Source organism: Photinus pyralis, unplaced genomic scaffold (assembly GCF_008802855.1).
Source record: "Photinus pyralis isolate 1611_PpyrPB1 unplaced genomic scaffold, Ppyr1.3 Ppyr1.4_LG1, whole genome shotgun sequence".
NCBI classification, from domain to species: Eukaryota; Metazoa; Arthropoda; class Insecta; order Coleoptera; family Lampyridae; genus Photinus; species Photinus pyralis.
The window spans coordinates 54474173-54500996 of NW_022170249.1; positions in this window are offsets into that span (position 1 = coordinate 54474173).

Here is a 26824-nt window from a genome sequence, read left to right on the forward strand (position 1 = left end):
TCCATGGCAACGATTATTGAGACAATGGTTGCCATGGATTTTAAGCTACGCTTAAGCTAAGCTCCACTTAAATTTGTCGGTGCAAACGGCCATAAGTTGCTTCCCAATAGCACCATATAATTTCCTATTTAATATACCTTGCCAAAGACAGTTTGTAATGCCACACAATCCAAACGCCGGGTATATTAAGTAGAAAATTATATAAAGCTACAATGGGGCTGCAACTGCAATTATCCGAAACAAGCATAGACAGACTATTTATGCCATCATAGGAGCAGTTGCGAGTATTTTTTTGGGGTGGAAGAAAAGAACTGGCCGATTTACACTTTTGTTTACTGTTTTATTAGTAAATATAATACAGTTTATTCAAACTTGCATTCCTTATTTTTTCAACCTCTTTCTACATACTGAATTTTGTAACTACTGATGTTAGATTAAATTAAACGAACCACGACTGGTCCCAATTCGTTTTGATACTCCAATTCCTGACTGTACTGAGAATCAGATTTGGCCAGATTATAGCAGTTTCTGTGTTTATTGCACCCCAAGTTTCCATTATAAATATTATAAAGACTAGGGCGATTTGAATATGATATGTACAATAAATAAAGGGTTGGCCAATAGTGATGCAGTTAATTGGAGAGGGCTCCGATAGGGACACGTTAGTTCTAATTGACAGCCATATGTCATTTCGTTAGTTGAATGTCTAACAAATTTAGCCGTGGAGTCGTATTCGATTGAAGATCATGTTTATATTATTGAAGAACACTACAAAGATGGTAAAAAATGAAAAATCCATTCGCGCAATTTGCAATCGCTTAATTTCAAGAAATCGACCCGTCAATTAGCCAGCTTGTTCATGCGATATGACACTTTTACACTATTTTCTTTGAAATTATTTGAAAATCAAAGTCTACGCCAATAAAACAAGTTAAGCTTCTCCATTTCAAAACATTGGAATAGCTTTATGGGAAAATGTCATTCAAAAATTCGACCATCGTATAGTCGTGTTTTAATCCAGTCGTGGTGAACATTTAAGCGATATTATTTTTCACACATAAATGTCATGAAATGTTGTTCAAAAATAAATATCAAACTTGACTGGATTCAACTAAACTAATTCTATTTTTTTTTACTTTCCTGCGCGACAATTGACCAACCCCATATACTGTCGTAAAAAAAATAAGCTATAATAAATATTTGATGGTTCAATACAGCAGTACGAAGGACAGGAGGCAAAAGATGAGTAGAAAAGGATTAGTAAGAATTTATTAAATGCATTAAAAATGATTCACAAGTAATAGATAAGGTGAGAGGCAGTTTCACAAGAATATTTTTCAGATAAGTCACATTCAAAGGTAAAGTTTAACAAAGTTAACATACAAATTCATTCACATAGTACACATAGTAATTAGCACCAATTTTATTAAGCCTAAAAATAGTAAAAAAACGAATCAATAAGCAAATACAAAAAAATATTGGAAAAAACATTGAGACAACAGAACAAATAAAACAAATGCATAACTACTTTACATCTAGCCTTATAAACGTAATTCAAGTACAAGATATTTAAATATAATAAATGGCATTACTTTTTTCTAAAACGCTTGCTGTTATTTAAAAACCTTTGATGTGCAGCTATTTTTAAGGGATCCAAAACATTGCGATTAGCATTGTATAAGGTTATGAATTTTGCATCTTTCCCTTTTGCAATACGATTTATTTGCTTGCACCAAAAATGAATAATAACCCTTATCAGTAATTTTACATAAGTCACAGAGACAGTATCGTGTTGGGGACAGTTTAATGGTGCGAGAGACACCTTTGGTAAAATTGCATTATATATACACATAGAAATATTATTTACATGACAAATTCTTGGCAATAAATAGAAGATATAACTTAAAATTTCATTTGTTACATAAGTTATATAATCACCAGGGCGCACCAATTGGCAACCTGCATATTCCGAGGCTTCAATGACATCATTGTCTTGGGAAGTGTATCCTGCATAAAAATTATTTTTGCAAGCTTCACAATGATTTATATTTTTTTTGATTTTCCTCACCATGTAACCCGTGAAATATTTTATGGTGCCCCTGGCAACTCTACTTTTTTTCATATGACTCAAATAAGCAGGCAATTCTACGTGCACTGCTTCCACTGGGACATTAGCTGTAAATGGGTGATCTTTCTCCAAACATAAACGTAATGTATCTAATGCACCTACATGTACATCTTCTTCACAATTTTGTCCCATAGAATGTGAAGACATAAAATTATTAATGATCAGAGTTTTAAAAGATGTAATAAAATGATGCACACTGGGATTTATATTGCGGATGCCATGACTCCTTACAGATCCGAAAAAATTTTCTAGCGCATCTTGATTGAAGCTGCGTGGCAATAGGAATGAGAAACTTCCCTCATTGAGCAGTTTTTGCTGCAGGTATATAAATCCGCGAATTGTATGTTTCAAATTTCTTAGTGATGGGTTCGCGACAAATCCGTTTTTTTGGTCTGAATAAAACTTCATGCTGTCCAGTATCTGTAAAGCTTCATACCAAAATTCCACATGTCCTGAAGATGCAGATACTCCTCCCTTCAAAGGTTTACCAACTGGTGCCTTGCAGGTAGTTCCATTTAAACTGTCAAACAGTTTATCTGCAAACAGTATAAATTCTGCAGTTTCAGATGCAGACACTGGCAAATTAGGCTCGTCCCTAGTATCTGAAAAACACATTGTAATCTGTGGATATAAGTGATAAAGATGTAAGGTGACTTACCCCATCTTGATATCCTCTTCATAAGAGAACCTACTCGATGGCTGAAGACTTGGGTGCATGATGACACCTTCATTTTATTAATTTTTTCAGGTAGAACATGGCTATCAGTAAGTTTGTTGCACAAGCGGGTGTCATCTGCTGTATCCAAATAATACAGTTGTTTAATGTGTTCCCATTTGGCCACCATATTTATATCCTTCCAAACAAAATGTAGATTTTTTGTTAACAAATTATTACGCAAGCCTTTAAACAAATGTGGCGTATCAAATAGTGGAATCCTCTCCTTTCCATCTACTATGAATCCAAAAGTGGAGTTGGTCCTATTCGTGTTATCATTTATCAAGGAGTGTATTGTAGCCTGATTTGCTGACCCTTGGTCACACACTGTTGCAATTATTTGTAAGCCAACTTTGTCACACTCTTTTATTACAGCTACTATCAGTTCCTTCAATTTTGTTTGTTTGATGGGCCCAGAGGTAAATGTGAAGACTATGGGTTGTTTCCATGTTCTGCGTGCACCTTTGAGCATAAATACGTTTACTGTATTTGCTAGCTTTGGAGTGCGACTGTCTCCAAAATCTTCTACACCTTCAATGCAATCATCATTGGGCTTGTACTGTAAATTAGTATCAATTGCCATTTCATCAAAAAGGAGAATGCAGTACCGATCTTCTGGTACTTTAAGTGATACTACTGCATCCTTTAATGGTGTAAAAATGCTTTTATTAAGCCCTGCTTTTAGTGGTAGTTTCTGTAGAAGCTTCCGTAAGGTAACTCTTGATGGCAGAGCGAATAATTTGCTGAGAAGACGGTATCCTTTGCTGCTAGCTTTCAGTAAAGTAAGGGCCAAAATTTTTTGCTCAATTGTGTAGCGTCGTCTCTTTGGTGTCAGCAACTGGTTCTTCACTTGTGCCATAATAAAGTTATAAGTTGGAGTATTTACATATTTCATTAATAACTGGAAGTCTGGGTGCCTGTTAAGTGCTTCGGCAGCTGCTAGTCGTTCCTGATAGCCTTTCAATTTTTTTTCAAGGTACTGCATCTGTTTTGCCTGCTGCACAACTTTCCGATAAAAATGTTTGGCTTGAACAGTTAACTGGTTCTGTCTTGTGACATTTACCTCTTTTAAGAGACTTCCCCGCTTTTCTAGAAAAAATGTAAGGTTTTAGTCTAGGTTTTAGTTTATCTACATACACAGATAGGTAGTCAAAGATTGTATTCTGTGGGTCTTCGATAGGTATATCAGAAATTTTGTGTGTATACTGTTTGCGATAGATTTAGGTTAACATTTAATGTAGGTTATGGATCTCTTAAATACAAACAACTTTTATTTTTTCATAAAGCTGGATTCACATGAATACGAAATCCGACGATACGGTCATCCGAAATGCTTATGATTGGGCAATAGTCAAGCACATTTCAAATTATTGACCAATCATAAGCATTTCGGATGACCGTATCGTCCGATTTCGTATTCACGTGAATCCAGCTTTAAGCTAATACTTTCTGATATATCAAGGACCCACACTCTTGGGTTACCTGTATATACATTTCTAGCTCTAAATGATTATAAAAAATTCAAAAAATTGAAAACAGTACATATACATAATAAGACAGATATAAATAAACACACCTGCTCTAAGAGTAACTGCTTTTTTCCTGTGAAGTTTAGCTGGGATGTTCTTAAGAGTATTTTGTGCGGTTACACCTTGCCTTACACTCATGATTGAGTCCATACCTATCATTTGAATGGATCTCGGAATGGATGCATCTGGAATCAAAGGTAAAGTTGAAATTCCATTTGAGCAATTAGACCTTTTTGGCTTGAACTATATTTATATTTTAACTACTTAATACTCACCCGAAGAACAGCTTGCTCCTATATTGGGATTGGAGGCAGCCTTTACTGGAACTGGGGATTTGAATTGATATACTACGGGGATATGTTAGTTCACCTAATTTATGCTCCACACTACTTACATGATGAAAAACAGCTTGTTCCCACAGCTATTACCCTCGCAGGTTCTACAAAAACTTCAGCGTGAGTCTCATCCTCAATATTTGGGGCCACATTTTCTGTGTTGGCATCAGCATCTGCTAAAAAATTACACACATAAAATTCATATTTCGTAGGATAGTGCGTAGGTAAGATAATTTTAAACTGACGATATCTACATGTTAATACAAATAATGTGACAGATATCTGCACCATTTGTATCATGATTATGCTATTATAATCTAACCAAGAATCTAACTAGTCATGTCCAAGATTAAGTAATTATTATATTGCAATTTTTTATACCTATCTATCTGCACACAGCTCTTACAAATCTCATAATTGTATCTATTTTCTGACACTATGCTAAGAATAACAAGCTTAGTTAATATATGTAGGTATATGCTTACTTGATAAAAACAATGTAGGATACGCGAATGGCAACAAACCACGTTTGCCTCCAGTCTTAACATCTTCTCTGAAATGCACATCACATACACGATAGCTTTTATAAATAGCTTCATCGGACAAACTTGCCAAAGCTGGGTTGCTTATTTTGTCTTTCCACAGTTTGCACAGTTCCGCATTTTTCACTGGGAATCGATGCTTTTTGCCCCATTTATTATTACATTGAGGTACACAACACTTCTTGGGCGTCCTTTGTTGTTGTTCCATGTTTTTGAACAAAACTACAGAAACTGCAATTAAAAAAGCAGGAAACATACACAAAAAAACAATTGTGGAGAACACTTCCAAACGTTTCGGCTTTATTTTTCAGTTTAACGGACTTGACGGTGGAAGATTAAAGTAATAACTGATTAAAAAATATGCATCAACGGTAATAAACATAAATAAAAGGTAATAAGTTAAGTTAAGGTTAGGTTTAGATGTATCGAAACACATTCACAGAATAAGCAAAATTGCTATTCTGTGTTCATAACCGACATCTTGCGGTTGGTCCAGTAAGTACAATTTGACTTGGGTAGCGTGTATTAACAATTTCCTTCTAAATATTACTGTTCTGTGGCTATAACGTATAAATAAAATTTGACCATTTTGTGTAAAATTTATTAATGGAAAGCCATTGCAACACTATTATGTACACTTTCCCATGGCTGGCCACAATTGATAGAAGGAAGTTAGAAATTAAAATTGAAAATTTGAAACATTGTCTATTTTTATTTATAAATATTGCGCTTGCACAAAAAATGTTGTGTACACCGCGGCTGCGAAATGTGTTGGGTGTACCGAGACACCAAACAATAATTTCGCAGCCTTGGTATTCAAATAACTATTTCGGTCCATTTTTCCTGGAAAATACGATGTTCTTGATCAACCTTTCTGTATTTACTGTAAGTTTAACCCTGAACTAAGGTTTTGCATTAATCTTAAATTTCTATTCTCCAAAGGCCTATAATTATGTTCGATCTGTATTTGAGAAACATTTACCACATCCAAGTACATTGCGCAAGTGGTAACTCAAGTTTGAATGGAAAACCTGGATTTACGGAAGAAGCTTTTCAAGTTCTTCAAAGTAAAATGGAGAACAGTGACACTCCTGTTATAGTTAATCTAGTATTGGATGAAATGTCGATTCGAGAAAACGTTCATTGGGATGAGAAAAGATTTCATGGTTTTGGATATGTTCCAGTCAAGGGCCTGAATGGTGAAGAAAGGGCGCATATATTAAAAAATCGTTTATGTTTAATTCATGAACGTGAGGTAAAGTATCATTCGATTACATTTGATGGAGCAGCAGTGAACGTCGCAATGTGCACCAAACTGAAATGTAATTTTGATTTTAATTCCACTACGTTTAGGCGATGGTTTGAACATCCTATAACGCATGAGCGGGTGTTTGTATTTTGGGACGCTTGTCATATGTTAAAACTAGTCAGAAATACTTTGGGGACAAAGAAATTTCTAAATTCAGGAACTGATCTTATTGAATGGCGTTTTCTAGAACAGATTTCTAAAACAAGGTGAAGAACAAGCTAACAAAACGCCCTATTAAGTGGGAAAATGAGAAAATGAATGTCTGTCTCGCAGCGCAAACCCTTAGGAAGAGTGTCAGTTATGCACTTCTGTTTTGTTCTGAAAATTTTTCGAATTTTAAAAATGCAGATCCCACTGCTAGATTTCTAAAACTATTCAATGACTGCTTTGACATATTAAACAGCAGAAACATTTTTTCTAAAACTAAATTGAAAAAAAATTATCAAGTAATAAAATTAAGTGTATACAAACTTTTGTGGAGGAATTTATATATGTACAGGGTGGCCATATTTTTAAGTGCCTGAAATGGCCGCTAGGGGGCGTAAATGCAATATGGAATCTAAAAAAGTGATGTTTCTGTGAATTCCGCTATATTAACCTAACAAAAAAATGCCCGGTCTTTGAAGTCGCCGATAATGTGACCCTTTTCTGTTTGACAATTATTGCTGTATCTCTAAAAATGAAGTGGTGGGGGGTATTCAAAGGTTCCGTAAAGAACACCCTGCATCTTCGAAAGGGCTTCGAAAACATGTCGTTTACAAAATATGCAAATAAAAAATCATTTCATCTTAAGAAAATGCATTTTCGAACACGCCCTTTTTTGCGGGAACAATACAGAACGGGCCAGGGGAAGGGTTTGCGTCATAATAAGCATATAATATATTTTAAGCGGATAATTTAAATTAAGGACGTAAATTTAGCTTAGTAGGGCAAAATATATGGAAGTGCCAATAACTGAAGAGGTGCCAACAACTAGTAGGTTTACCCTAAAACGTTACAATACTAAACATGCAATAAATTCACAACATGAAAATGTAACATGAGCGCATACGAATTGTTTTGTCGGTTCTAAAATACGCATGTCAAATTTGAGAAATAAAGCACTTCTCTTGGAAAATTTTGGAAAGGGTATGCAGAAATCAAATAACGACAAAGATGGCTGTTTCTTAGAATGGTTTCAACATTAATGGCAGTTCATTTATAAAGATGTTTGATTCAGCGAATTGATATCCGAAACGAAAATGTACCAAACGTCGAATTGAGAGCTTTTTGTTTCATTGGAGCAAGATACCGGGATTATTACGCAGATAATAAATAAAAATGGGGAGAATGGCAGAAAATAAGCTTTCCACGTTGAAATACAACTTTATCGTATTAAATAGGAATCGTGAGGTAGGTACGAGATTGAATTAAACGCGTAGTACTACGTCTACGTTTAGTGAGGTATATAAATAAATTGTGGGCTGTCATTTTTTGTTAGGTTGAATACTTTGAATAATGAACGGCCTATTATTTAAAAGCGATTTGTCCTTTGTCATTACGAACATTAATCACGTATTTGAGTTTCCGTGAATAGGGAGGTGATCATGAATTTACTCCTCGTTAAACGCTTAATGAGAAATAATAAAAAATCTCATTGTTCGCGTATACTTATAAATCGCGTTTGTTACGCTTTGTAACCTATATTTTTATGAGTACGTTTACGTATATTTTCTGTTTATTTCTGAAAAAATATGTCGCAAACTGTACAAGTTATGATGTTCGTCACTTGAGCATGAATTTTGTGACAATAAAATTAATCTACGGCCAGTTTGTTTAATGATATAAGTCTTACTGATACAGACATCAGTATACAGTTTATTCAACGCCGACGGAAAGTAAATAGGTACGTAAATATAGAGTGATGCTGCTGGATGGTTAGGAACTCCTTAGTTTGATCTTCATTCCGAGATTTTATGGATGATTTCAATAATACTGAGCAGCGTTTTACACGCCTGTTTTTATTGACTCATCGTTAGGTAATTTTTTATCGCGGTGCGTTACTAGCGAAAACGTGAAAAGAAATTTGATTCGGCTCAAAGGACCAATGTTTTGAAGCGCTATTCATATTCATCGGATAGGTGATAAAAACGCGAACGTGAACCGTAGATTACTAATACCTGAGTATTGGCGCACAAATCGGCACAAAACTATGGTGTTTGTGTCATGTCGATATGAGCATGACGGTGTGTAATGTTAAGGTGGAACCCCCAACTGAAGATTTTGATTTTCTCTAAAACGGAAGGCTTGTCAAATCAGCACAAAATTATGACACAGGTTTCAAGTCGCTTCCATTGTAAGGATTACGGTTACATCTTTTACTTTAATAGAATCTAAGGCCTGTTTGAATTGAGTTAATTTCTCATTCATGAATTACTTTTCGTAACTTAGGATTCTCTATATTTATATAATTTAATTCAGCAAATCCAATGTTGAATAAATTTTAAAAATTTCTCCCGACAAGACGAGGTCCGCCGTTTTCCATAACTAACATATCTAATAATTCCATCTTATTTTTATAATTTACATTATTTTGTACCCCAAAGGAACAACGTTATGACCGTTGTAAAAATTAAATTCTCGATCAGTTTTTAATAATTGCACATCAGAGAAAGATAAAAATATAATTTAGCAGAAATACATGAACATTTTCAACTAACTACATGCGAAATTAGATGACTCCCTAGTAGTACTGACCCGAAGGACCAATCTTCAAATGAGTTTAACTTTCGTTTGGAAAGTGATTTTAAAAAACTGTTCGACAATTTTGTTCCTTAACTGATCAAATATGTTGCTGTGTTTATTTCGTCCGGCAATTTTGGAAACCTTAATTAAGATGGACAAGGGCGGCCTCTTTTTTATGTAATTAACTTTCATAATTAAATTTTGTTATTTGTCGTTGGTGTATGTAACGACATGGAAGTTATTATTGTCATACGAGAAAGCGATCAAGGTTCTTTTGTTTACCTTTTTATTTTATTTAACGTAGAAATTTCTGAGAATTTTGTATTGGTCTTTATCTGTTATCAATTGTAAATGCTTAATTTAATTGACAGGTGGATGTGATTTATCGCCTTTTCTGTGTAGTTAAAAGATAAATTTTTAGAGTTAGACTGAGGCCATCATTGAGTGAGTACACAATCAACTATTCTAGTGACGAAGAGTTATTGGCCATTGTCATCATCGCAAATCTTAACAATTCCCAAAAGGAAAAAGATTTTGCGTTCACCCTTTGTGGTTAAAGAGCAAAAACGTCTTTGCCACGTCTCCGCCATGCGTCTGTTTAGTGTGAACTGAGCCTTACTTGCGAAAATACGGAAACAAGAACAATAACTTACGAAATTAAGTAATTTTAGAATATCTCATGCTTACGTGCAACTGTAATAGACGGGTTGGTCTAATTCAAAGAAAATTAAAGACGAGCGAATCAAGAATATCCATCTACTGTTAAAAATTACTACGATTCTCGACAGCGCGTGACTCGGTATTTTGTTCCACTTTTATTAAGATAAATTAGATATCACGTCATTTATTAAGACGTGTACAAGCGAAATAATTTCGGTGGCTTACACACGTAATCTATTTCTATCTGAGTCGTGTAGTAATCATCAGGTAATGTAGATAGAATTTTACAAAGCCTAAAAGCTCGGATTTATTTGAATAATGCCAGAGATAAACAACGTCTAACCATCACTTTGGTAATGGTAGGAAACGTTGCCGAATTAATAGGAGGCAAATGTATTATCACGGAAGCTCTGTACTGATCTCACCGTACACTTTACGATTATTAAGAAACAGAATGTGAAACGATGTCACATTTTTTCTGAAATTCAAACTCGAAGCGGAAGCCTGATAATTAATAAATTAATGAAAACGCGCCATTTGTTAGCAATAAATATTGAATTTAATTTCGTTAGATAAGAAAACTTCTGTACTTGCTACGAGCGAATATCTTAATAAGCTGAATGAGGGCCGCATTATCAATTAAACGTAAGTACCAATTTTAGAAACCACTAGGTTGTGAAGGGGTTACATAAAACGATAAATTTCGTAAGATGTGGTTGAATTCTTGCTGAAAGTTAGGAAAGAGGATTGTCATTTTTTCCAGTTTCTAAAAAACTACCATAAATCGCAGAAATAAATTTATGGCATTGTCTTTGTAGATAATTAATCTTGGGCATCTGTTAATTTTCTTATTTCTAATTTCCTTTCTATTTTCTTATCAGAAGCTTAATTAGTCTTTCGTTACACAATTTCATTAACTGTACTAATCTTTGTTAAATCTGCCACTTAGCGTCAATTAACGTCTTCTGTTAAATAAATACAATGAAATGTGATGATCAAACAAATCCTATGTAGAATTGAATAATTCAGACTTCCAACGGGTAATCAATCGGCACTTACTTTTCAGTTAATTGATTTATTTAATTGACTAACTAATTAAAACCACTCATTTGCACAAAGTGCAGAGCTCCTTTTTCTCGTCACTCCATTCGCGTGAAATTATATTATGTTAATAACACGTTCTTCGCTATCCCCGCATTTTTTCAGATTCTCATCTCGATTCCGTAATCCCCCACCTTTAACATTCGTTTAATAGTACTAGGACGAGACTCGAAAACATGAAAGTTTTTGTGTTCCCTTTAACTTATTTTCTAACAACGTTGGGGTGCGGTTTTGTAGCCACGTTTTGTATCCGTCTATCCAAGGCTGTAACTACTCCTACACCAATTGTTATTTTGTAGCTTGTAACGTTCCGTTGAATGTACTCTGGTTAGGGTAACTGACTGGATGCGCTTTTAGTGTGTTGGGAGTAGTTGGTACCATTGGCATTGACATGACTTTCACTTGCTTTTGTCGTGGTAATGACAGGTCTATCTGCGAAGAATGTCGATTTGAATTGGAAAATTCCAGAATGATTACGCCAAAATTGTTTTAAACTAATTATCTAAGCGTGTTTACGCGAATGGGGAGGGGCTGTAATCCTCTTTAGGTAGTGATATTTTCAAAGAATTCCTCTGTTAACACGTTTCGTTTAAGGTTATGCCATATGTGTTAATTTAATTAAACATATGTTTTATCTATTTCGTAATATGAAACCCATTTATTGATGGGGTACGTAGGTGGTGGACTGAACGAGACGATGAGCCAAGGAGTGCTGTCGTGCGAAAACGAGGACGCACGAGAAACAGAGGTAATTCTGTCTCCATCATCAGAACGCGTGAAGAAGTCAGAGGGGGAGTGTGTAACATCTACCTGGAGATAAGCACGGCAACAACAAACCCGTACCCGTACATTCCTTACGAATATGCACATTATTGTCTGCACGCAAGGATTTAATGAATAAAATCGATTATAAAGTCGATGGACGTGTTCACCTATTTAATAAAATTTTAAAAAAATAATTCGTCGGGAGTTATATGACTAATCCATCAGATATTTAACCCAGTCATTGAAGAGGCATCAAAGGTTGTCACACAGAATATTTTCTGAAAACTAATGTAAACCAGTTGCAGAAATATAGTCCAAGCAACGAAGACCAAAAAATATCAAATAGCGGAAATAATTCATGTAGAAGCCAATTTTTGCACACTTATAGAGGAAGGTGTTCTTAACAACATACTAAAAGTCCTGGGGGGTGAGGCTGGAGCTAAGGGTGCAGGGGGTGTCTAAAGTCCTATTTTTCAGTTTTTTGTCAATAACTCGTAAAATAATGCCTCTAGCAAAAAAAATGTTGGTATACTAAATTAATCTACATAAAATTCTCTATAAAAAAGGATCTATACACTTTTTGCTAGGATGAATGCTCAAGGAGATATGGAGGTGGGAGGGGGTGTAAAATTTAAAAAAAAACGTTTTTTTTTTAAATGAACTGTTTTAAGTTAAAAATAATATGTTTATTGCTGAAAATGAAGTAATTCGTGAATGAATTATTATTATATATATCTTGACAATTAAATTTCGTCAAAATCTAAATCTTCATCGATGCTTTCTTCGACGGGGGCTCCGTTCGTACATGAGCCGATCCACAGGCACCGGAGCAGGTAATCCCTGCCTTTCGGCAACCGCAGCGCACCCCACACCCAGTCATGCATCGACATCGTTCCCTTTGTTCATCTTTACATCTTGAGGTGTACCACGAGTCGCTCAAGATTTTATCACTAAAACTACGAAAGGAGACGACAGTTTGTCTGGTGCGAATTGTACTAAAAAAAATTTGGTCCCCATATTTTTCCTTCAATCTCTCCTTAATGGTCTTCACATGTGGTGGTTCTCCTGTAATAACTTGTTCCAACAACTCGTCCATAGAATATTGGCAACTATCAGTACCTTCAATATAATCGAAGATTTCTTCCATTGCATTTGTAATCCCTTCATCTTGAGAACGTCCAGATTTTCTTTTGGAAGGTACGGAGGTCAACAAGAATCTTTTGTAACAGTCCTCATGATATATTGCATCTGCTGCGTGTAGATCAAAAACAGTGCAGATACGTCTTACTACGTCGTTTCCCCACTCATCCCTTCTTTTCTGCCCCTGATCGATAATGGAATTGTGAAACGCACTGGTACGAACACGAAAAACTGTTCGACGCCTAGCATAAGGTTTCTTTCTCTCCTTTTCTTCGTCATACGATTCTGTGCATAAAAAACACTTTGTTTTAAAATCAACTTTCTCTTGACCTGAACGCAAGCACGAGACGTCACGTGATGTTGAAGGTTGATCTGAAAGAGTGTCTCTCAGAAACTTCTTTATTGAGTCACTTCTGGTGTATTCTTTTCTGCAAGAACTATGAACAACACCATTTGTCTTATCCCTGAAACCTGCCTCTTTTCCATCCTTCCTTAACACACTTGCCTTCACTAAACCAATTATCCCTTTTTTACCGATGTTACACAAATCACTTTCAACTTCACTTTCACAAATTAAACACTTCTCAGCCATAGTCTTAACGCGTGGAAATGTTCATGTAATCAAACTAGGTACGTATTTTTAAAACTCACGAACCGCAAGACGGTTAATGTTAAACTGACTAAGGGCGAGCAATGAGCAATGGTCATCGTAAAAACTACCTGTCACTGATTTAGGGAGGGGTGGTACGGAGAGTTGGTCAGTCACCCCTTCCGTCTCAGGCTCTAACGACGCACACAACAATAGGCACACCTGTCAACACACGAGCATTGATTTAAACATGTACACTATTTTGCAACTAACAAAAAAAATTTGAATGATATTATTATTGTCGTTTTGTTATTGTTGAAAAATTAATTATTTAATTGTCAAGATACATAATTAATTCACTAATCACTTCATTTTTAACAATAAACATGTTATTTTTAACTTAAAACATTTCTTTAAAAAAAAAAACATTCTAAAATTTTACACCCCCTCCCACCTCCATATCTCCTTGAGCATTGATCCTAGCAAAAAAGTGTATAGATCCTTTTTTATAGAGAATTTTATGTAGATTAATTTAGTATACCAACATTTTTTTGCTAGAGGCATTATTTTACGAGTTATTGACAAAAAACTGAAAAATAGGACCTTTAGACACCCCCTGCACCCTTAGCTACACCCTCACCCCCCAGGACTTTTAGTATGTTGTTAAGAACACCTTCTTCTACAAGTGTGCAAAAATTGGCTTCTACATGAATTATTTCCGTTATTTTTCCTTCGTTGCCTGGACTAATATGTTCTAATTTGAATAAATCCTTTATTCCATCGCCGTCGTCGTTTGAATAAAGGGATCAATATTCCCAGCAAAAACGGCACACTTTTTAAGGTCTTCTTATATTAAAAAGACAAATATATTCCATATTAACATTTTTACTTCATATATTTTTAGATTACAGTATAAGCATGTTTAAACAAACTAAATTAATATTATATTGAATCTTTTGCACGGTCAAAATTTCCTTTGTGTAGTCATTTTTGATGGTTCGTAAACGTAGCAAGTTTTAATGGTTTAGCAATAACAGAGGCTATATGCTATAGGCTATATTGCATTCTTAAATCCATAGAAATCTAAAATGTGCGAGAGCTTAGTAGATCGATTTCTCTCTACGATTTAGACATTTTTCAATTTCCTAGAATTATAATGCTTTAGAAATAAGCCCCAAAAATATCTGATTCGATTATCGAAATTGCGCACGTAAATGAACAATATTGATGACGACCATGCGTTTTCTACCACTTAATAAGAGAAGTAACATGTGCGTAAATGAACAATATTGATGACGACCATGCGTTTTCTACCACTTAATAAGAAAGTAACATGTGAGAGTATTTGCAAGTTATGTTTCAATTTTCCACTTCATCTCCGGTGTCGTAAAAAATATCTCAAATAAGATTTAAGCGGCAACTCGCACAATTTTTTTACATAATGAACGAAACAAGACTTACTAGATATAGTGATAAGGAGTGAATAAACTTAAATGATATTTTTTGAATGTGAAAAGTAAAACAAGTTCAATTTAGATGTGCAATGATAGCAGAGAACAGTGTAAAAAGTACAAGAACTTGTGAAGTATAGTCGTTATTTTAAATGTAAGTTGACTAAGAAGTACAAATTGAAGTGAAATTGATATTGTTATGGCACCACAATTTGGAAGTACATTTCCATGCTGTTTTCTGAAATGGAAATGTCGCCATGTTTTCAGCTTTAAGAGATTGAAAAATAGTTGGATTACCTATACACCTGCTCAGCGGGTAATATGAATTCTGATATAGGGCGTATAGTGGAGCTTAGTTTTTTTTATAGAAATACTGTAGAAATAAATGCAAATCTCTTGGGTGTGCTAGTATATTGGGAACATGAATGTATGGCGGTTGTGCGAAATTTTTATTTAAATATCAACATTTTATTTGAAATTTAATGTTCGTGCTAAAATTGTATTGGTATGTTTGTTTTTAATTTTCAAACACGACTTTTCTCCAACATATGGAATAAAAATCCGTGGGTTCATTAAAATGTAGTGTTCAGTTTAATTAACTGCAGTTGCAGGTAATACATTCCCTGCGAGATATGCTCTGGCGAAGGGATACGTAAAAATAGGCGGCAGTGGAAGTTAATAAATGTAGCGGAATTCGGAGTCAAATAAACCATATTTATTACATACTACCCTTTTGTTTTGGATGTTCGCAAAAACATCTCGGTAAGATTTAATTCTAAAGTTTTTAGATGTTTCGTCCACACGTATACGCGATTTTGCCAGATCCAAAGAACAAGAAATAAGTGACACGGCAAAATCTCGAATCTATAACTTTAATTCGGCTTGGAAATGTTCGGTATCTAATTCATTTTTCTCAATTAAATAATTACCTCTACAATGTTACAAAAATACAACGAATTGAACCAAATCCTTCAGGGATGTTTCTGATTTTTTTCTGAAATTGGTTCAAAAATTTGCAGTAGTAAATAGGGAGGGCGTCCTTATACAGAACACTCTGTAGCTATTTAAACTATTAATTAAAAAATTTCCCTTTTGCACAATTAAAGAAAATATACAAATAACAAGAGAGATATAATATTGATTACAAACATTTTATTTTAATTAATAAACATTACAAGAAAACATTAATACAAAACTTAACATTTTTAAATGTTACTAGTTACTAAGATAATATGCAGGGAATCATAATATATACTCAAATTCCTTATTACATTTCCACATAACATATAATTATAAACTAGATTTCAACGTAAAACAAAAAGGTTAAAGAGACAGTCTCTTTCCATAAGAATCTGTATTACACATTGATATACAATAAAACTTCTAATGGTTTCAATATCAATACCACCAAAAAAGACAGCTGAAGTGGAAGCATGTCTTGTACTATGGCTAGAAAAATTAGAAGTGTCTATACCCGCAGAATGTAAAACTAATTTTATCCATCTCGAGTCTGAGTTGATGCTTTACGATGTGGTTTTTTTAATAGTTATAAAAAGATCTAAGACATTGCCTCTTAGAGATGCTGATACCTTTAAATATTCTTGTAAAGTTAAAGCAACACTGAATATCTGCATAATCTTCATCAGAAAAGCAAGTGGTCGTCATTAAAAAATTATTCTCCCCCCGATATCGGAACGATGGTGATTATAAAAGATGAAACCACGTCTCCACTTAGATGGAAACTTGGTCGAATCGAACAGCTCTTTCCTGGATCGGATGGAGTCGCGCGGGTTGCGTCTGTTCGCACTACGCAAGGTGTTTTAAAACGCCTGTTGGTTAAGCTTTGCGCTTTACCGCATCAATAATTTTGTTTTTGTTCTTGTTAATTATAATTTATGGTTTTTTTTTGTTTCATAGATTCGTAATGATTTTTTTGTATTATTAAAATTCTTTTCGTGAATTTTGGTGGGCGGTATGTTACGTCCCTGGAAAAATCCTTAATTTTCCTTAATACCGACCTGTAATGCTTTACTTTCCTATATTAAACCGCGCACACGCAATCGTAAGAATTTTGAATCCCATTATTCCAGGATTCTAAACCAAAACGGTTATTGAATCCCATTATTCAGGCTAAACCGGTTGGGTTCGGAGTTCTCAGTGATAAGTGATGTTTTTTTACAAAGGAGCGAGCCCAATCCTTCCCAGCTAATTTCTTTTTCATGTCAAAGGGGTGGCTCGCATTTAACTGTGCATATTCGAATGCAATCATCCTGAGGGATTTTAAAGTAAGCCCATAAAACCTGTCATCCATATCCATATAATGTTAGACCAGCAAATGTTCCATTTTCGTAGTGAAAACTGGCCTGAACCGTCCAAATGAGCTTACACCATGGCCAGAGCTTAATCTCTTCCGTAGAGTTGATTTGTGGATGCCCACTTGCCTGGCAGTACTTCGAATGGAAAGTCCATCAGCTATATAGACTCGTGCCGTATTGAGCATTTCTTCGGTGCACAATTTGTGCGCAGTTTTCCGTTTGTAGTTTCTGTAGAAAAAAGAAATCGAAATTTAGTGAGTGGGGCAAAAGTCCGCTTGCCCCGTGAAAAAAATGAGTTTTGCCCCACAGAGCGAACAAAATTTCAAACACGCATTCAAGCGACGTTGAAAAATTTTTCCCGGGAACTTGAAACATTTAAATTTGAGACTTTTGCCCCATCTCTACTCTACCACTGTCATTCAGCTATACCGGCATAAGCCAGAAAAATTATTGCAATATTTATGTAGTGGGTGAAAGCTTTTAACAATTTTGAATTTATGTAGGTATAGGTAGGGGAACGTGGGGAGGGTTGATACCCGTTTTCTGAAACACATTTTTCATATGAAAATAATGCATTAAAAATTATGAAATTTGGCATAAACATAGAATAATACTTCGAAATCATTCTATATGAATATCAAAGCATATATTCAATATAAAACCTGTCAAATCTGTATTTCTTTGATTTTTATCTTTGTATCAAAGCTCCCTATACATGGGAGGTATGATACGGGCATAAGGGAGGATTGATACAACATTCTGAAAATACAGTTTTGTTGCCATTTTTGTTATTTAATTTGTAAAGTTTATGGGAAAACTTAACTTGCGGTTAACTCTTGCAGTACCTCCTACACTGCACGGATGAGGCAATTTTACAGCATCATCAGCAGGTACCATCGAAACATCTTCAACGGCTGGGAAAACGAAATGGTAACCGGGTTGCGAACGCCTCATGAAGTTAACAAGGTAGTCCCCATTCGGTTCAATGTCCCGGACCTGCCCAACGTAATATTTACGGGATTTCTTTGTGAGAAATTTCACCAGAATGAAATCATCTTTTGCGACTATTCCATTGGCAAAACTTTCTTCATCTGGGTCTTCTGTGATTTCAGTTTCTATATCGGTTAATTCGGAAGAGCCTGTAGATGAAACCGTTGAGAAACATTTCGAATCAGAATCATTAGTTAAACACAATTTATGCTTTTTTTTATTGACGGCTTTGTTACAGATGAGAAAACCCTTTTCTTGGCGGATTTTGCATCTTTTTTTTCACGTCTTTTTGAACAATCTTCTTTTATTTCTTCCATGTTTGGCGTGTCTGTAAGAATTTTTGTTCTGGTAGGTTTTCGTTTGCCTTGTGTTTTTCGACGTGGAGCGCTTGGATACGGACGCACTTCCTCTGGTGTCTTCAAAGATGTGACAGCATTTTTTGGCGGAGTAATGTGGGTTGCTTCTCCTATATTTGTATCTGAAGTGGAAGGTCCAGCAATATCTTCGTCTTCGTTACCCGGCTCATTGGGGACATGGTTTACAGCTTCAACTCTTATTTGCTGATTTTCTATACCAGTATTGGGCCTGTCAGTCACAGAAGCAGAAGCAAAATCAGCATCGGAAAATATGTTTGGATTGTAGGGACAAATTCCTGTATGTTCAAGTCCCTTGGTAATATTTAAAGGAGTGAAAGCCCTTTGATGGGCTCGACCTGCAAGTGTTGGTATATTTTTCAAATTTATTGTCTTTCCAGGATTTAACCATGAATGAGTCAGACTCCTGATTGAAATAGGTCTTGAAGGGTCCATACACAGACACATCGAGCGGTTGCAGCTTATGGCTAGTGTGTAGCGGTAGAGTAAGGAGAATTATTCCATTGTTCTTGCAAATGTCAAGTCCATTCGGAGACATATGACTGTTATGGTTATCTAAAATGAGCAGAACTTTGTTGTCCAAGGAACATTTAACAAATTTAATAAAATGCGTGAGATATTTCTCAAAATTCTCCTCAGTCACCCAACTACTGGCATGTGTTACAGCTAAAGATCTTGGGGGGGGGGGGGCTGCAGTCATATAATATTGAACATTTTTCCTTGGGAAGATGAAAACGGGTGGCACCGAATTTCCTGTAGCATTGGCAGCACAACAAATAGTGACAGTAGTTCCTCGCTCTGCTGAAGTAACTTTTGCTACTTGTTTCTGCCCCTTCTTCGAGATAATCTTCCATGGTTTGTGAGATGTTTGAACACCCGCTTCATCGCAGTTGTAAATTGCAGAAGGTTCGAAGCTGTGGCGGACCATTACTTCACGAAGCAACGTGAAAAACTCTCCTACTGTGTGTTTGTTGAATGCGGTGGACCGGCTTAGACTTGTCGCTTCTGGAGTTCTTAATGATAAATAATTATTACGGCCCATAAACCCTCGCAACCAGTCACGCGAGGCAGCTTTCTTATTTGCCCAAGTTGCAGGTGAGACTCCATTTGCTAAAGCAAAGGAGTAGGCAAGTTCCCGGGTTTCTTTCGTAGTTGGTCCATAATTCATATTTGCGGCTTTGAGCAGATATTCTCCCAGTAAATTTTCCTGTTCATTATTGAAAATTTGTGAGGTGTTGTAATTTGGCTGGAATGATTCGGATTCCCCATTCCTTCTGAATCTTTCCACATCTCAGAGTCATCTTATCAATTCTGTACGTTTTTGCAGTTGTGCGTAGCTTACTTCCATTGACAACCTCCCTTACTGCCAGTTTCATCCGCTCAGGTGACACGGGAACTCTTTCAGTCTTTCTTTTCCACTTGAAAGGCATTTTCTGTGAAGAAATACGTATCTTTAGGAATTGTTCACACATGAATCAAAACTCGTGAGGGAACGTGGGAGCGTGGATACATGTATCAACCCTCTCGAATTATTAAAATGTATCAAACCTCCCTTCGTTACAAATTTGGAGCAATTGACCGACACCAAAAACATAACCTAACATTTCAATACTTTGAATACACGAATGTTTTGAAAAATTCTTACCCATACCTTGCATAATTTAGAATAAATCTCCTGGAAACAATAATTTGATTGTAACTCACACACAAACCACCATTTACGAAATATTTTTAGATTAACATGACAGCTGGGATGCCGTGTTGCACTATCTTGCGCATGACTGATGTCATATATTTTACGGCGGCAATTTCAACTATGTATCAACCCACCCCACGTTCCCCTATTTGTTTTCATACGGTAACCACGCAATGATTTGAAAAGTCGCAATCTGATATTTTCATTTTTGCAAAAGATACAAATATAGAGAGTAACAGAATGTACGAAAAGCACTGCATTTGACTGCAGGTTTTTATTTTACGTACACATCAGCCTGCGGAACCACTTTCGCACACGGGAGCAGAAACATTTTTTGCTCGTAAAGTAGTCTTTTTTCATTCGAAGAATATGCAAACTACTAACTCTCGTGGAATATGGGATTAATTTACCCCTCTTGTTACGTAAATCAGTTTTAAGCATACGATATATTCCAGAAATATTTTCCGAATATTTATACGTTTTAAAACAGAGACGATGCTACAGTAACAGGAATATGTAATATGTCTGTTCTGTAAGGAAAGAACAGGCGGCGCTATTAGAATCACAATTTAATACGGTCCACTTGAGCTGCGGGTGACAAAAAAGCTATCTCAGTCTTTGCTACCAGCGGCGCAATATGCCATAGCTGGGGGAGACTTATCACACGCATTAATTAATGGTAATAGTCCTCGAATCCTACACATCACCGAGTCGTGGTAATTTTTCTCTTGAAAATGGAAAATCATACAGTATCGAATTTAATAAGAACTTGCCATCTTTAATTACATTGAGCACGTAATATTATATTGTATTGCTTTAAAAGTGCATTGTGAACACAGCAGAACAATCCTTTACTTTTATTGTGCTATAAATCTGTTAGAGACCGAAATGACTGCATTGTACAAAACTCTGCGCTGTAAAAATAATTGCACTTGCCAAATAATTGCTACAACCTTTAATTTGTTTTGCAGCCAGTGACTAATGGTCTTTTAAAATGTGATTCAATTTAAATTCTAGTCTCCGCCGTTTTACATGTTACAATTAAATCCCTTAATAATAAAAATCTTTGGATGTAAATAGCCCATACTTCTTATTTTAGCATTCCGAAAGAAGGTTTTAAGGTAAATAACCATTTGTTCTTTACAAGCTTCTCTAAATCGGATCGTGGATTTAGGAATTGTCTTTTTAACATATCTTCTTGTTATCCCGTGTAAAGCAAGGTATTAACCTATTGGAACGGTATATCGAATTTTTCTATATGCCTTTGTTTCACGCTATAGAACGTAAATCTGAAACCAAGCCACCGTGAAAGTTAACAGTTAACAGTTACTTATTTTGGAAATATGCAAATACCCCTGCTGGTGAATTGAATGTTTACATATTTCTCAGTCGAATTGCGCCGGGAATCTATATTTCGATAAGGCGATGTGATGTATATAAGAACTCGCTACCGTAGTTTCGCGTGAGGAATGCTATCTAACCATTCAGTTAGTGCCTGAACTTCAGCATTTCAGTGGGATTAAATATACTCGGTGGTGTTAAATCTATGCAAAGGCAAATGATATTCCGTGAATCAACTGGTTATTTTTTTATATGCCGATGTGTGTAATATTTTGACATTGGCACGTGGAAATTTTGTAATAGCCAAATAATCAGTATTGTTTCTACTACTTTTTCTGTCCGCATGTACCGTCGGCTATATTATATCGGCAGATCAGGACACAATGAAGCACAGCTAAGAAAACCTGAAGCTTTGATAAGGTGAAGTGAAATACTGCAACTTGCTCTACCACTCAACCCCGTACATTACATGCATTACTAACTTAGCAAATAGTAAATTGTTTGAATGTGAAGCCAGTTTTCATAAATGAATATAGTTGTAGGTTTTTAGGATGTCCTGTACTAATATATTTTTATGTCTCCGTGCTTCAAAGCTTTGTTTTCCATCAACTTATCATTTTCCGGCCTAGACCGGCCAATATATTACTAAAAAATTGGTTGGTAAAATTGATTTCTTGACATTAGCTTTCACACATCTAAATTAAAATTAAACTGTAAGTACAATAGTACATGGTACCATAGTAGTAACTATTAATTCTGTAAGTATCATAATCAAGAAACGTGAAACTTGAAGTCTCGCATACCGGTTTTTGTTTATTGTGGTACAATGGTACAATGACTATGGATGGTAAACTTAGTACTTTTATAAATTCTGATGAGCAAAAATCTTTGTGTGAGGCGAGCGAAAGATTCCCAACATCATTACATCAATTTTTTGGAAGATTGCTACTATCAGCTTTCGTATACCCACTTTCCATTCTTCTTATTTGGCTTAAAAAACTTAACTTTAGGATAATATAATCACTAAAGTTTAAAAACAACGAATTAAACAATTTGCTGTGGCTAGCACAGATACCACCCGCACACCTGCCCAAATTTGGTTCCAACCGTTTAGTCGGAATGAGAGTACAGACAGACCAACATCATCGAGATTTTGTTTGATTTGGATGCCTGGTGCTTCAAAACGTGTATTTCCGTTAAAAAAAAGTGGGGGGTCATTACTTACCCCAATGCAATACCTCCTTTACTAACTCGGGTGGTAAAAACGTAGACAAACTCTATTAGCGCACAGAGGATAGGTGCTTGAACAGCTGATTGGTATAATTACGTTACGCGCTCTGATTGGCTTTGATATTACGTGACAAATGGCATTATTTTTTAATTCTATTTTTATTAAAATATAATAGTTTCTCGTGTAAATTAACAAATAAAGTTATTTTGCGATGCCCTGGCATCTTACGCTATCTTATGAAACCGAAATGTATATATTCTTTTTCCACTGTCATGTACCCATTTGATTTAGAAGGATTCGGAGTGTTTCCCGAAAGAATTCGCCTTTGCTCTCATCGCCGATGACTCATCTTTTATGTCGAGTTGAAGGTTAACAGCAATGTCGCTAGGGCCATTTACACGAGGCCACTCACCAAGACAATCGAGCCAATCCAATAAAAAAACTGAAGACATTCCAATAAGTAAAATGTCGAGGGTTTACACGTAATCTAATCCAGTACAATAGAAACAACACGTGCTACCGTCAAACACCTTAGGGCGGGCATGGGCAACCTTTTTTTACAAGGGGCAAACAAATTTTTCAGATGAGGTATGGGCTACAGTCGAAAATACCAATAAAAAGTATATTTGAAGAAATAACTAATTAAGCATTTAATTCCGACAATGTGGGGAACTAATACGCATTTCCAGAACGAAGCTGAATTTCCCACAGCCGAAGTTACGCTTGAAATGATTTTGTGAGAATGTGAGCCAATAATTCATGAACAAATTGTCCTGGTTTCTAAATATTCCTGTTTAGTTAATTTAAGTAACCAGTAACGTCAATTACGTCATTTAAAAAACCAAATCCAAAACAACATCACCCTCACCAAAAAAGACCTGTTCACAAAATGCACAAGACCACCAACAAACTATTAACACAAAGTAGGCCTACCCTTATCAAATTTAATACAGATATAATACATTTAAAAATACGCAACCCTAAAACACAACTATACAGTCTTATCAAACTACACAAAGAACACAAATCCATCAGACAAATTACATCATCCATTAGTGCCCCCACACAAAAGATTGCCAAGTTCCTAAACAACATCTTAATTCAATATTTCAATATAATGGTAGAAACAGTGTGAAGGTCACGGCCGGTTTTGAGGAAAACTTAAATTGAAAACGTACATGATTATAATAACTATGTCTACTGCCCTCATAAAATTGAAAAATTTATAACGTACGTCATCAAATATACATAAATTTCTTTGATGTCCGTCTGTCCGCTACGAAGTTTCCAACACAATAAACAAATGGCTGGATATGATCCTTCTTCCCTTTTAAGAAAGTGATAAAATCTTCTATTTCTTGAGTCGTCTTTCCGACAAACAAGAAAGAGTCTTGGGAGTCTCTGATGGTGAACCTTGTGCTGGTTTTACTTTTGGCATCATCCTTTTTAGATTTCTCGGATACATTTGTAGGGACAAAGTATCCGTGCAACGCCTATAAAATAATAGCATTTCGAGAATCTAGTTGACGAATTATTACAATAGTCTAGGAGGATATATATTACTCACCTTCAGAAATACTGTCAGTGTTTGACTTAATGGTTTCCAAGTATGCCTTTATATTTTTTCTTTAACTTCCGCACACAAAAAGTCAACGTTTTTTTTGCACTTAAAACATGTGATATTCATTTTGAATTCAATAATACACTAAAATAAAACTATATGTAGGTAATTCATAAATAACAAATAAAAATGGCTTACCCGGAATGAAGAATTAACAACACTATTTCGTCAAACGGCACCCACACTTAACGGAAAAGTTCTTCAGGAATGAAATCGCGTATTTCCAGCAAGCTTTCGGATATGCAGGTAATAAATTGATACACAATGGACTATAAACACATTCGTTAATGATATGAAAAAGTTCGTAGGGTAACAACTGCCTTCATTAATACAATGACCAGCTATTTATCGCCGAATGTACAAATTACGTTACCTAATAAATGCTTGTTCAACAAAAATCTTTATAAATGCAATGTACAATATTTGTTTCAGCAAAGATGTTAGAATGTAGACACAATATAAGGTGTTTGTTTTTCAATAAAGTAATTTATTACCTAAACGAAGATTATCATCATAACTGTACATGCCAACAAGTAATATGTTTGTTTTCACGGCAATCGATTTATTTTAATTATGAAATCAATTATAGAGGACATGTATACTTTTATTTATCACAACGAAAAGGCAAATATACAAAAACTTTCAACAATTCATCACAATAATAAACTTTGAAATAAAGTAGTCAATGTGTCACGACATTTTTGACAAAATCATGAACACAAAAAAAAGCAAACGAAATCCTTTTTCTTTCTCTACTGAACGAAATGCTTCCTTATAATTAACAATAGTATTACAAAAAAAAACTTAAAACTAAATGTTAGTATTATGTACAAAAATAATTAAAATCAATGCAGTATGAACAAGAAATTATGGAAGCATTCGAGGTAAGTACGTAATGGATTTTCAAAAATTTGATGTGCATAGGTAAAGTTCAACAGATAGCTGGACAGCGCTTGTTTTGTGAAAGTAAGTATGATAATGATTGGACGTATCTCTGACCTTTTGTCTTTACAGCTCCAACCTCTCAACATGTGAAATTCCTCTGGCTATACAAGATGTACATCCGGATTGGAGGGATGCTAATAGATGGCAATAATATAGGCTCCTGACTGGGAGATAATAGTTCTGACTTCTGACCGTTACTTTCGATATTTTTTAATTATATCGAAATAAGAAAATCGGGAAATAGCTAAAATAGAACTTTCAATAGAAACTTTATTGCTTACATTTGTTTACTTACGGTTTATGTTCAACCCTATTTCGTCTTGTGGAAAAATTTCCACTAGTGACAATATTCAAATTATAAAAAAACTGGTACGCTTCTGAAACGGATTACATTTAAATTACTTATTACTTAGAATTAATTTACTTACGCTCAGAAGTCAGACTAATACTTAATTAAATGAAACAATTGATCCGTCAATTGACGACAAATAATTTAAATTATATCGCATACGCAATACAACTGCAATCGCTGAATAACGACAAAAATATGTTTAAATTGTTGTAAATTTCCCAAATAAAATAATGTTTATAACAAATAACAAGAATAAGCCTAGTAATGCCATCTATATTGTATGTGTCCATTTTTGTAAGGGAAAACTGTACAGTAATCCGTTACAAAAGCACAAGACAAATGTTTTATTAAATGTGTGAAAACGTACATTTTCTCACTAAAAAATTTCTCGATAAACACCTAGACCTGACACACACTAGACAAAACAACGACATCACCTTCAATATTTTTCGAAAACCGACAAGCACAGACATTATCATACCAAGACATTCTTTCCACGCACCTCAAATTAAAGCCTCCGTCTTCCGCTACTATTTCAACCGTTTATTACACACACCACTCAACTATAAAAAAGAATATACACAATCGTACAAATTGGCGTAAATAATAAATCCCCCATTCCTTTATGCATAACATCTACTTGAAAGAAAAACAAGAAAATCATTAAAGACATATTCCCACATCGTAAACCTACCTACAACTAGATAGCCATACAATACTACCCAGACATTCACAATAACTTAAAACGCTCCCCCAAACCATACCCCGTTCTCTCAAATCGGTCTCTACAAAAATGATATATTTATAAGCTGAGATTTAAGATGTGAATGTAAGTATTCATTCTTTGGTCGACCAGGAGGAATCGTTTATTGCTGCATCCGTGACAGCACTTGATGCCTGCTCAGTGGTAAAAGGGCGACATGTACTGGTGTGTTAAGCTCGGACTGCCTTTCTCTAGCGCCTTGTTTAAT